This window comes from Tupaia chinensis, unplaced genomic scaffold (assembly GCF_000334495.1).
Source record: "Tupaia chinensis unplaced genomic scaffold, TupChi_1.0 Scaffold000048_1, whole genome shotgun sequence".
Classification (NCBI taxonomy): domain Eukaryota; kingdom Metazoa; phylum Chordata; class Mammalia; order Scandentia; family Tupaiidae; genus Tupaia; species Tupaia belangeri.
This window is the reverse complement of record NW_006159506.1, coordinates 7,641,364-7,651,807: the sequence shown is the minus strand read 5'-3', so window position 1 is coordinate 7,651,807 and position 10,444 is coordinate 7,641,364.

Here is a 10,444-nt window from a genome sequence, read left to right as displayed (position 1 = left end):
CAGGAGACTCATCTGGCAAGGCTGCCTATGGTGAGGGAGTAAGCAGAACCTCAATACAAGTTGAAAACCTCTGTAAGTGCTCAAGTTGTGGTGTCTTAAATACGTTTCACCCACAGGAACCCATGGCTCCTTAGAAAGGTAGCTATTTCGGAACCAGCAGTTAGCGTACTGGCTATGTCGCTGGACTCCCACGTAGTCGACCGCAGTTCGCGTCCCGGACCCGGTGGCTTAAAACTCATGCCGGGCGCATGTGCGTGCATGCCCAAGATCCCGAGAGGAGAATGGAGGAGAAGGGATTGCAGCGTGACCATCCCCCCTGGGGGGTGATTTCTCGCTTTCTGTCTCTCTGTCTCTCTCTGTCTGTCTGGCAAGCGCACACGCCCTAAAGCAAGAAAACCAATCAAAAAAAAAAAAAGGACACAATTCAAAAGCTTATTCATTGTTATCTGGGTAGACAATTTGAATAAAGAATAATGGCTGAAATGGATTGAAGCATGTGAAGTGTGTAAAAGTTCGTAAGTTCATACTAGTACACCACCCCTCACAAAGGTAGCACACCATAGCCCAGCCTGGTGGTGCAGTAGGTAGCAAAGGGGACTGCAGTGCTGGAAGTCATATGGCTGACCATGGTTCAGATCCTGGAATAGTGGAGAGCTGGGGAAAGGGGGCCCTGGCAAGATGAAACGCTGTCAAGGATGCCTTGCTCTCTTTCATCTTTTTTTTTAATTTACATTTTTTTGTTTCATTTTCTTTTCTACATTCAATCCCATTATTTAGCTCACAAAGTGAATATTTTTTTAAATAATTATTTAATTTTATTTATTCACTCATTTATTTTAATTTGACACAGAGGAGGAAAGAGAGAGAGAGAGGGGGAAAGTGAAGGCACCCAGTCCAGGACTTGAACCGTGGTCGGCCATGTGGGAGTGTCCAGCACCTCCACCACCACGCCACCTGCTGGTCCCCACAAAGTGAATATTTCAACATGCAAACATTTCTTCCTAGTCCAGTTGATAAAACTATAAAATATCTTCAACAGATAATACCACATTTCTCTATCACATTAAGGTTATGCCTCCCTATTTTTCTTCTAAATGTCCTTCCTCAGGCCCTCCTCTTTCACACACACTATATCTGGTATTTACACCCATTTACTGTTTCTATATCCTTTAGTCAATCAGTTTCAGTCATGGAGTGTGGACACTGAGATCCTGGATGTGAATTCAGGACCTTTTCCATGTGGATCCACTGTGTTACTTCCATGTCACCACATGGTCCCCACAAAGACAATTTTTAAATAGAGATGTCTGTGCAGTTTCCTCGCATCTTCACTTCATGGTATCAGACAGAGAGAGTGTATTAAACAAATTAATAAAATAAAATAGATAAAATATCAATTAGAATAAATGTCTGTATATCACTGGATTCTTACACAATTGATACCACTTGGCCATTAACAAGTTGAAACAACTGGACTTCCAAACAGTTGAATTGAGAACAGCAGGTGGCATGGTGGTTGAGAAACTCAACTTTCTCATGGACGACCGTGGTTCAAGTCCCAGACCTCTTGGCTTGCCTTCTCACTTTCCCATTTTCTCTCTCTCTGTCTCTGGTGAGTGCATGTGTCCCATGGCAAATTTAAAAATAATAATAAATAAATATTTTCAAAAATAGCTGAATGAACAAATACATTAATAAATTGATTAATTTTTTTTTTGATTGGGTAAGAGCTAGATGTTTTGGAACCAGCAGTTAGAGTAATGGCTATGTCGCTGGACTCCCATGTAGTCTACGGTGGTTCGATTCCCAGACCCGGTGGCTTAAAACTCACACCGGGCGCGTGTGCACGCATGCCCAAGATCCCAAGAGGAGAATGGAGGAGAAAGGGTTGCGGCGTGGCCATTCCCCCTGGTGGGTGATTTATCGCTTTCTATCTCTCTGTCTCTCTCTCTGTCTGTCTGGCGAGCGCACGCGCCCTATGGCAAAGACCTCTCCAAAAAAAAAAAAAAAAAAGCTAAATGTTTTAAGATCTGACATTAAAGAAATATACACACACAACACACACACATACTCATGGATCTCTTGTCTTTGGAGAAGTCTCTGGGCAAGGTCTTTCAATATAACAAGTGAGGCTCTTCTTCGGCTGGGAAAATGGTCTTTAATCTCTTTAATTATTTCTCCTATTTTCTCAGTTCTCTCCTGAAGTTTTTATGAGATGAATATGTGAGCACCTGAATGGAGATTCTGCATCTTTTAACTTTTCTACATGCTTTCCTTTAACTGATTTCCCCCACACACACACTTTTTTCCTAGATCCTTGCATCCTTGCAAGGGTGAGTTTTTAATTTGGTCCTCAGTATGGACTAGATGTTTGTGCACTGCCTCCCTCCACACCCAGTTTATATGTTGAAATCCTAACTTTCAGTATGAGAGGATTAGGGAGTAGGACTTTCGTGAGGTGATTAGGTTATGAGGTAGAGTTCTCATTAATGATATGAATACACTTACAAAAGAGGTCCAGAGATTTCTCTCTTCCATTCCTCTTCGGCAATGTGAGGACATAGTAAGAAGACAGTTGCCTATGAAGCAGGAAGGGGACCCTCATCAGAAACCTGCCCATACCAGCACCTTGATCTTAGATTTCCAGTCTCCAAAAGCATAAGAAATAAGCTTCTGTTGTTTATAAGCCACCTAGTCTATGACATACTTGTACCAGCCTGAACAGACTATGATAGTCATGTGTGTGAGCAAATACTTCTCAGTTCTGCCAGAATCTTTTGATAAAATGTGTAGAACAAGTCTCAAGATTGTCCACCCAAGGAAGAGAAGAGAGCATTTACTTACCAGATTTCCATTCTTCATTGGTCAACAGTTTCTCACAGAGGATGAATTTTCTATACTTCCACACGGTACAAGGTGGGCTTCTTGAAGGTATCTTTCTCTTCAGAGTCAGAGAAGCCCTGGGAAAGACACTGAGGCAGGTGCTGCCCAGTTATACCTGCACAAAGATGATTACACAGCGTTGCTGGAGTGTAAGGTGGGCTGGAATGTGGGTGGGATATAGGACATGGGTAGGATACTGTGTAAAACACATTGCTGGGGCTCCTCTCAGCTATTGCACACCTAGGATCTAGCCTAATATGCTTAGCTTCCCAGTAACCGGCCTTGGGCAGATACATTGTAGACGTGCAAAAACTGGCTACAACCTCAGTCTTAATCAAAATCTGCTATTTGGCTTTAGCCTTGGTCTTTAGAAGGCAAAATAATTCAACGCCTACCCTGGCGTCATTTCTGACATCCTTGTCCTTGTGTATGATCAATAAACATATTAGTATTTAGGTCATCACACACAATTTGTGTAACAATGCAAATAATATGTATAAGACACCATTGTTACTATCAGTATCTGAGTAGTCACTTTCAACTCTAGGTCAACATTCTAGATGTAATTTTGGATAAAGAAATCTTATGTGTTTTATATATTGAAATTCCATTGTCAGTTGATGTATAAATATTTATGATTATAAGAGGAAAGTACTGCATTATTATTAATTCTTATAGAAACTCTTAATTTTATGTGCTAAAACAATGAAAAGCTTCCCAATTAAACTGATGTGCCTAGAGAGTGCAACTATTTTTTAACTGATCCCTGCTTAAAGATCCTTCTGTCAGCTGTTCATGATTTAAAAAAACCTGAGACAGAAAAGCTACATGCAAGGCAGGATCCTATGTTGGATTTTGGATCCAAGAAAAAAAAACTGCAATGAGAGAATTATCGAGACAATTTGCAAAATTAGTTTCTCTCTTGTATTTAGTCTCCTAACCTGAAGTCGTTGGCTCTTTCTTTGCTGGAACCTCCAAGGTGACTATAATCCCTAATTAGAGACTTGCTAATCAAGGTTTATCATGGAGAAAAAAAATAAGGCTAAATTATTGCCCACACGAGAGGAATTTGGAACTACAGGATGACAGTAATGTTTGACATTGATAAATCACTCTGGAAAGGAAGTTTATAAAATCTAACAGCTCTTTAGAAATTAACATGTTATCCATGCAAAAGAGTAGGGAAGAGAGAGCTGTGTAACAGAGCCTTCTATTTCTTTATTTGTTTGCTTCCTCTAAGCCATTTGGATTATCAGATTCCTTGTATTACTAACGTATACCACTCGAGACATCCATCCTTTGATGGCAGAATGCCAACACATTTCTTAGAAAGTGGTCAAAGAGAAAGGAGTTATCACTTGCTTGGTTTGGGATTCAGAGTTCTGTGAACAACCACTGTCTGTAGCACTCAGTCTGAACTCTTCACCTAACTTTCTGGAGAAAGTTCTAGGAAAGAAAACCTAGAACATAGAGTGAAAAAGGCTCTTTTAGGCTCACCATGTGTTCTTAAACACATTCGACAGTAGCTTGCATGCTTTTTCACTCTTCTTAGTGGACACAGAGATATTAACACTGCCCATTCAATCATTCATTCATTCACGTTCTCTGATTCATGCATTCAGTAACCAGTCATCAGCCCTCTTCTGTAAGCAAAGATCTGGGCTAGGTGCTGTAGACATGGATACACATATGAGGCATGGCCTCTGCTTGTAAGAAGAGCCTGGCCATTGCCAATATGTATTGTTTGTTGTAGGTCACGTAATACTCTAGGAGCTTATATTCCAGCTGGGGCAGTCACCAATATTTTTTGTCTGCTCTAGATCAGGCGAAGTTATAGGAGCTAGTTTGGGCAGATAGTCATTGCTTAAGCAAAATAAAAAAATTGTTCCATTCATGATTAGTGCTGTGAAGGACATGAACAAGGAAATGAATGTACCTGACATAGGTGAGCTATGTAATCACTGCTTTTGATCAAGTAAAGCTTAGAATGTGTGATCTCATGAAAACATCTAACAAGATATCGAAATCAACCTTTAAATCCTACTTACACCATCGCAGCTGAGTAACGACCAAATTTCCGAAGACATCTTTGGCAGAGTTTCTCATTCTTGGCACTGCTGACATTTGAGGACACCTAGTTCTTTGCGGTAGGGGCTGTCCTGTTCATTGCAGAACGTATAGCAGCATCACTGGCCCCTACCCACTAGATGCCAGTGGCATCCCTTCTCCAGACATAACAATTAAAACTGTCTTTGGACCATGTCAAATTCACCCCTGGTTGACTTTTTAGCACTGGCTAGTGGTAAAAAGTGTTCTAGGGGCAGCCAGTGGTGTGATGGTTAAGGCAACTGGATCCCACGTAGCTGGCTGTGTGGCTTGAGTCTTGGACTCAGCGACTTGAAAAACACTCCAGGCATGAGTGTATGCCTGAAATCCTGAAAAGATAGAGAAAAGGAGAAGAGATTGCAGTGTGACCACTCCCCAGGGGTGCAATGAGCTAACTGCCCTCACTAACAGAGGACAGTGTTTTCGTTTAAAGAATTATTTATTTATTTAATTTTATTCATTGTTATTGTTCTTTTAATTTGACCAGACAGAGAAGGAAAGTGAGAAAGCAAGCCACCTGGTCTGGGACTCGAACCAAAGTCAGCCATCTGGGAATCCCATTGCCCCAACCACATCATCTGCTGGCCCTGAGGATGATGTTTTCTGAGGAGGCGTAGATACGAGATGAAAAAAAAACTATCAAGCCATAATGTTTGTCTGCTGCAGAGGGGGGAATGCAGAGAGAGGAAGCCATCCACGCTCAGGTCTTCACTGGCAGTTTCTATAGCATTTGTGTCCCTACTCCAATCTGCCTTATTCCCTAACCTCAGCTCCCACCAGGAGTACTCCGTGTGGCCTGCCTTTGGCCTGCATAGACAACAACAGCCAGGTAGGTAATAGTGAAGCTGATCTGGCCCTTCAGCTAGGTGAGCTCGGTGCTGGGGCCAAAGATCATGTCTGATCACCACAAGGGTTAGCCAGTGCACCCCCGAAACTGACATCCAGTTTTAATAGAATGATCCAGATGCTCAGCCCAAGTCTACTACTTGCCCAAAGCTCCTGTCCAGCTGTCATTTACACAAACACAGAGGACGATGCAGTTAAAGTGTTATTTATATATTAATATTCACTTCGCGGGAAACCATACTGTCTTAGAAATAACTCAAATGATTATTCTTTTACAAATTTCATTCCAGCTAGTGATCTCTCTTTCATGTGTTATGTCACTTTCCCAAGTGAAATCCAATCCTTGCCCTCCGGAGTTGGCAACACAGAAAATTTTCACAAGAGGAAGAACTTATCCCCAGTCTCTCAAACTCCAAATGATGTTCCAGGAAACTCCATTACTCCCTGAGGGTCTCTAGGAAGTTATTTCTACAACTGTAGCCCCTTATGGTATTGGGTAGGGAGTAGTTCTCAACTCTGACTGCAACCTCCTCAATCCTCTGGGGAGAAATTTTTTTTCCCCAAACCATAGGTTGGCCTGGTCAGGGCTCTATCTAGTCTTACATAATCCAGGGTCAAGTTGGGGACAGTTCTGGTTGTGGTCTTAGCAAATGTACTGTAGAAAACTCCACAGATGATTCTGGCCCAGAGCCAGGGCTGGCGCTTGCTAAAATATGGATGTATGGCCCATTAAGTCCACCCTTAATTTCCCATTACACAGCATGGACAAGACAGGAACATTTAAGAAAGACATTACTAAAAACCTGGTGAGAGGAAAATGAGCACAAAGAATAACACCCAAATAGACAAGCAGGATTACTGCTTTCTACTCTGGGTCCCCTAGAGCACCAGTGCAGCAAGAATAGTGACCCAGAAAGAAGTTCTGCTCACATTAAGATGCGAAAGCTGTGTCCACAACCAAATAAGGTTAGTGCAAGCTTACTCGTGGATTTGACAGTCACTATGTATTGATACACTGAATTTTAGTCTTCTAAAAATCCTACAGTAAAGAAATCCATTGAGATCTATTTAACCAGTAGTTTTTTGGTTTGGTTTGGTTTGGTTTTGGTTTTGGGTTTGGGTTTGGTTTGATTTTGGTTTGTTTGTTTGTTTGCGATAGGTTGTTGCACTTGCCAGAGAGAGACAGTGAGAGGGAAATTGAAAAGTCACCCTCCCCCCACCAGGGGGGATGGCCACACCACAAACTTCCCTCCTCCATTCTCTTCTTGGAATTCTGGGCACACACATATGCACTTGGCATGATTTTCAAGTCACCAGGTCTGGGGCTTGAACCATGTTTGACCACGTGGGAGTCCAGTGCGTTAATCACACACCACCTGCTAGCCCTAATTAGTAGTTTTCTAAATGTACATCACTGCAGAAACTCTACCACAAAAGCCATTCTAAAGCATTTCTAAGATTCTTTTGAAGTTTATTTATTCCCCTGACAGAGAGGCAAGCACATGGGTGCAAGCCCTCAGCATGGTCTTCACTCTGTAACCTACTCCTTCCTCAGCCAGCCCAGATCTCGGGCACAGGTGTGTGCGGGGAGGCCATGGGCCAGGAACTGGGATCGTCCCACATGGGAACAGTTGTGTTGTCACTGCACCACAATCTGGCCCCACTTCTAGAATCTTTCAAATCCTCATTCAAGGCCCAGGGAGCTACTTAATCTTTCCCACCTACCCACTTGGTCCAGTTGCCAAACGAGCCTCCTCTTCTTTGAGCTAATTATTTATAGGACAAAAATCTATCCCTAAACACTCCATAGTCTCTCCTATCAAAATTCAGTACCATAAAGCTCAGATCTCTTCAAGAGATATACACAGAATTGTAGCAAAGAGGTTTTTGTCTTAAAACACACAAACAGGGGCCAGCAGGTGGCATGGTGGTTAAGGCTCTAGAATTCCCACATGGCCCACCATGCTTCGAGTCTCAGACCTGGTAGTTTGCTTTCTCTCTCTCTCTCTCAGTGGCTTAAACTCACACTGGGCGCGTGTGTGTGTGTGCCCAAGATCCCGAGAGGAAAATGGAAGAGAAAGGATTGTGGGGTGGCCATCCCCCCTAGGGGGTGATTTCTCGCTTTCAGTATCTCTGTCTTTCAGGTGAGTGCACACGCCCTATAGCAAAAACCTCTAAAAACAAATAAATACATAAAATAATAGGTCTTTTTTCTTTTACTTAGAGAACCCCGATTTTTCTGTTTTGACCACGAGCAAGGCAAAAATGTAGCAAGGGGAAATGTGATTGACTTCTAATGCAGTCTATCCTTGAGAAGACTAACACACAATAAACATTATAAATTACACAGAAACCAATATTTTAGATTGTAGTCCTAGTGATGTCATTCTTCATGCTTCCGTGACGTGGTTCTCTATTCAGATGCCCCTCTTAGAGGACAGGATTTGGCTAGCCATCTACAGTGCCACCCAGCACACAGGGATGCCCTGAAGTGCTGGTGACAGCTCTGGACTACGGGGGCACTCCCCTTCCACTTTGCACTGGCTTTTCACTTTCGTGAGCAAGAAGCACTAGTGGAACCAACATTGGGCTTGGCAGGATCCAGGTATTACCGACCTGTCATCTAAAATCCTTCGAAGGAACAGATGGGGGCACAGGCTGAGAAGGTTCTGGGTTACACACAGAGAATTCAAAAGAATATTCCAGATGCATTTTATTAGTTATTTATTGCTGCATAACAAATCATCCTCAAACGGTGGCTGAAACAATAATAATCATTTAGTACTTCTCATGGCTCTGGGCATAAAGAATGTGAAAGCATTTTGGCTAGATGGTCCTGGCTCAGAATCTCCATGAAGCTGCAGTCAGAGAGCTGGGGCCGCAGTTGGCTGAAGGTCTGAGTGGGGCTGGGGGGTCTTCTTTCAAGATGGCTCACACACATGACTGGCAAGCCAGCGCTGGCTGTTAGCAGGAGGTCTCAGATTCTTTCTATGTGAACTTTTCCACACAGCTGTGTAAGTGTCCTCTTGATGCAGCAGCTGGTTTTTCCCAAAGAAAGTCATCCAAAAGACCAAGGAAGCAGCCACAATACCTTTAATAACCTAGCCTTGGGAGTCACATGTCATTACTTCATGTAATGACACATAAACGCGTATGCCAGGAGTCAAGGGGACGGGAGGCCATTTTGAAGACTGGCTACCATATATGCATAGGCATTGTGTAAATATTAAGTGATAAGTGTATAGTCCGACTAAGATGAGGCATAGAAGGTTCTCTTCTTCAAACAAGGAAGCAGTAAAATGATGGATTTCAAGGGTTTCTTGAAAGACAAGGGAGGAATCTTTTAGGTTTCCCTGTGGCCTATGAGGAAATAGAACAAGCTTAATAAAACATCAAGTAAGTTGTTCTGGAAGGGCTGAAAGGGAGATACCAAGTAGGAATTGTTTCTTTTATCTTTGTACCCTTGTTTTCGTCATCAGTTGTTCATTTTCACTTACCTGCACTGCTACGGGCACATCTAGGTTTTTGTTTCTAACCACTGGAAGGTCCTCCATGGCCTATAGCCCAATGTTTTTATGTCTCTACTCTCACACAGATTTACACCCAGGGTGCAAAAGAGGAGTTTCCGAGAAAAGGCATTAGCAAGAAGCAGCCTAGAAATATTTCCTTGGCATCAGTAATACCTTTCTTTATCCTTTCAAAATTAGATTGTACAACTACATATGTGTGAGGTAAGAGGAGTTGGAGATGTTCTTGATTCAGAAAACATCTGTGCCAGGCATAGTACTGAGTATTGTGGGGATTCAAATGAGACATAGTCCCTGACCTTGAGAAACTTAGGACTTAAAAATAAAGCAGGTCATGGGGCCAGCAGGCGATATGGTAGTTAAGAATGCTGGACTCTCACATGGCCAACCATGGTTCGAATCCCAGATCTGGTGGCTTGCTTTCTCACTTTCTCTCTCTCTCTCTCTCACCCTGTCCCTCTCTGGTCAAATTAAATAAAGTTAAGTAAAATAATTCTTTATTTAAAAAAAAAAAGCAGGTCAGTAGATACAAACTGTAAATTAATTAAATTTATAATACAAAATTAAGAACAAAAGTGCAAAAAAAGGGCAATACAATAAAGCTGACCACAGGATTAGAGAAGGAGTTCTGGAAGAATGAACCTTAGCAGTCTTGAAAGAGTGGACTATCTACAGGTGGAGAGGAGAGACTGGGTAGAAATGTAAGATATTTAGGAACCAGCAGATGGCGTAAGGATACGTCACTGGACTCCCATGTAGTAGACCACGGATAGAGTCCCAGACCAGTGACTTACAACTCACACCAGGCACTCTCCCTGGTCAAATTAAAATAATAATAATAACAAAGTTAAATAAAATAATCTTTTTTTTTTTTTTGGAGAGGTTTATCTTTTTGCTATAGGGTGTGTGCGCTCACCAGACAGACAGAGACAGAGAGACAGAAAGCGAGAAATCACCCCCCCAGGGGGGATGGTCACACCGCAATCCCTTCTCCTCCATTCTCTCGGGATCTTGGGCATGCACGCACACGCGCCTGGTGTGAGTTTTAAGCCACCGGGTCTGGGACGCGAACCACGGTCGAC